This window comes from Chelonia mydas, chromosome 6, assembly GCF_015237465.2.
Source record: "Chelonia mydas isolate rCheMyd1 chromosome 6, rCheMyd1.pri.v2, whole genome shotgun sequence".
In the NCBI taxonomy this organism is placed as follows: domain Eukaryota; kingdom Metazoa; phylum Chordata; order Testudines; family Cheloniidae; genus Chelonia; species Chelonia mydas.
In genome coordinates this window covers 46,449,246-46,452,805 of record NC_051246.2, presented here as the reverse complement: position 1 = coordinate 46,452,805, position 3,560 = coordinate 46,449,246, and positions in this window count along the sequence as shown.

Here is a 3,560-nt window from a genome sequence, read left to right as displayed (position 1 = left end):
TCCTGAATTTCTTTTTGTTGTCTGTATTGTTACAGACCTACTTGTTGACAGGTATTTTGAAATAAATTACCAAAGTAATTGAAACTGACATGATGATATTGTGTTATTTTGACAAATAGAATATGCAGAATTTTAAAATATTATGCTCAGAATTTTTAATTTTTTGGTGCAGAATTCCCCCATAAGTAAGCTCCTGGAAGACTCAGTGAGGCTATGTCTACACTGCACTTTCATTGTTAAAACTTTTGTAGCTCAGTGGTGTGAAAAAACACACCCCTGAATGGCAAAAGTTTTAACAATGAAAAGTGCCAGTGTGGACAGTGCTTCGGTGGCGGGAGATGCTCTCCTGACAAAGAAGCAATTGCCCCTCATTGGGGGTGGTTTTATTTTGTCATCAGGAGAGCTCTTTCCTGGTGATAGAGTGGCTACACTGCGTGCCTTATAACAGCACACCTGTAGCGGCACAGCTGCACCCTTGTAAGGAGCACAGTGTAGACATAGCCTGAATCTTTCTATTGATTTTAATGCAAGATGGATCAAGCCCTTAAAGAATTATTGTAACAATCCTTAATGGCAATTTTTCTTCAAGCCACTTCAATTGAGGAAACAGATGTTTCATGTAGTAAGATTATAGTTGCCTGAAGAAAATGACACTGTTAATATCTACAAGTGATTTTATTGTAATTTATTATTTATTAGAAGATTTAATGTGGGCTAATGGCTAGAGCACAGGACTGGGACTGAGGGGAAATCGATTTATCCCCAGCTCTGCCACTGACCTGCTGAGTGACCTTACGCAGGTCACCTCACACCTCTGTGCCTTTCCCCCCCCTTAATCTCTCTTTTCAATTTAAATTGTGAAATCTTCAGGGCAAGGTTTCTCTCTCATTGTATGTTTGTACAGAGACTAGCTCAACGGGGCCCCAGTCGAATAATGATTATACCAGAGCAAATCCTCAGATGATGTAAATTGCTATTGTTCTCTTCCTTTCAATGGAGCTATGACAATTTAAACCAGCTGAGGTTCTGCCTCTATAACTTTTGTATCTGCAGCTAAGAATCCCAAGTTTCAACTCAGAGGTATTTTCTTGATATCATAGTCCCTCTAGACTTTAAATAAAATCTGCTTGCCTTCATAGGGTACTCATTTCACTGTGAGGATTTAATTACATATGCATATTGGGATGTTTGCAGTGTTGTTGTAGTCATGTTGGTCTCAGGATATTAGAGAGACAAGATGGGTGAGGTAATATGTTTTATTGGACCAACTTCTGTTAGTGCAAGAGACAAGCTTTTGAGCTTACACAGAGCTCTTCTTCACTTATGGAAAACATACAGAGTGTTACAGCTAAATACAAGATGAAACAGATTGTTTAACATAAGTAGTTCACACACATTTCAAGGGACCATTCAAGGTGAAGTGGCCCATTAACACCCCTCCAGTCAACAGAGGGAAGGGGGAAGGCAGCTGTGGGGAAGTGGGAGTTGTCAGTGGGTTATAGATTGTTGTAATAAGCGATAAATCCAGTGTCTCTAGTCAGTCTATGATTTTTAGTGTCTAGCAAAATTATGAATTTAAACTCATCTTTTGAAAGCATTGGACAGGTTTCCTTTGAGGATAAGAACTGATAGGTACGATATAGTGCTCACTTTGTGAAAAGTGTTCACCCACAGGTGATATGGTTGTGCAATCTGAACTGCTAGACTGCTGTCCCCCCTTATCTCTCGAGTCTGCAGTGCATTTCACATTGCTTTACTAGTGACCAGCAACCCCTCCAGGCTCTCACACAGCCACTGGCATGTAAAATCACTCCCAGGCGAATACATGAATGCTATTCCCAGCCATCCATGCAGGGTGACACCTGCATATCCCCAGTCCCAGCTGTGCTGCCTCAGAAATATGCCTCTTACATTGTTCAGTACCCTCCTGGACAGTGTAAGTTCATAGATTGTCTATCATTTCAATAAAGGAAAATGATTATATGTGCCAGGCTTGTTGACCTAAGTAGAGATTCCCAAGCACTTCAGCTAAAACACACTAGTTTAGATAAAACAATAAAGCAAGTATATTAACTCGAGAAAGATAGATTTTAAGTGATTACAAGTGATAAGGCATAGAAGTCAGAATTGGTTACAAAAGAAATAAAAGGATAAACATGGAAGCTAATTCCTAAACTAAGGCTAACAGGTTTAAAAAATGAAAAAGGAGTTTTTCTCACTAAAGCTTGCAGCAGTCTGTAAAGGCTGGAAAATCTCCAGGCCAGGACCCCTCCCCTACTTCAGTGATGCTTCTTTTGTCTTCCAAGTGATCTTGCTGCCCTGAGTAGAGTTGGGGGGGAGAGAGGTGTGGTGGAGGTCACTGTCTCTTATTTTTATACCCTCCTCCTTTCTTGGAGTATTACCCCCAGCAGGGGGAGGGAGGGAAACAGTCTCCCATGTTTGTGAGGTTTGAAGCGTTTCTTGGATGAAATGTAAATTCTTTGTTTATACCTTCTCCCCCCTGCTCGCTCAGAGTCAGGTAATGGCCCTTTATCACCTAGCTGGTGTGCTTGGGTATCTTTGTCCCTGAGAAATTGATTTGTGAATGTTACCCAGAACTACAACATACTTCAGTAACAATCATATAGCAAAACCGCATAATTTTACAAGCAGTGGTGTTACACACATTTCAGCAGGATAATAATATTCAGCAGATTATGAGTTTTCTAATGATACTTCACAAGGCATACTTTGTACAAAATATATCATAATCATATAAAAGTGGTGAACATGGGGTACAGTGTGTCACAATGGTGTATTTGTCTTTTATCACTTTCCAATGTGAGTTCATTCAAAAGTGTAGTGATTGTCTGATTTCACCTACTTAGTTGCTATTGGGGCATTTAGTGTACTGGATGAGGTACACCAGATGTTGTGATAGGCTTGTGTAGGATCCATGGATCTTGAAAAGTGTGTTGTGGAGGGTGATTATCAGTGGAGATATGTCTGCAGGTTTTGCATCTGTTGTTCTGGCAGGGTCTGGTGCTGCTTTGATTTGGTGTGTCATGGTCTGCGGGGAGCCTGCTTCTCATGATGAGCTTGGAGAGGTTGGGGGATTTTCTGAAGGCCAGAAGAGGGGGTCAGTAAATATTTCTTTCAGGATAGGGTTCCGGTCAAGTATGGATTGTAGTTATTTGATGATGCTCAGTATGGGTTCCAGTGATGGGGTGGTAGGTGACAACAGAGGGTGTGTGGTCAGAGGGAGTTTTATTTCTGTATTGAAGAAGGTTCTCCTGGGGTATGTCAGCATGTTCTCCTATGCAGTTTGTTAACTCTTTTACAGGCTGAACAAGGGGAAAGCTTCCTTTTATTTATCTTCTATTCAGAGATTAGTTTTGAACGTGGTCTGTTAAGCAAGAGGGATCAGTACATTGCATTAGCAATTTATCATAGAAATGTGTGTTTATTTAATTCTTCAAGAATGCAGTTAATATGTTCAGGAAATGGGGACTGGGAGGAAATTGAGGAGTAGAAACATACAGACAAAACATTTAAACCCTGTGGCTGGGCACTTATTCAAC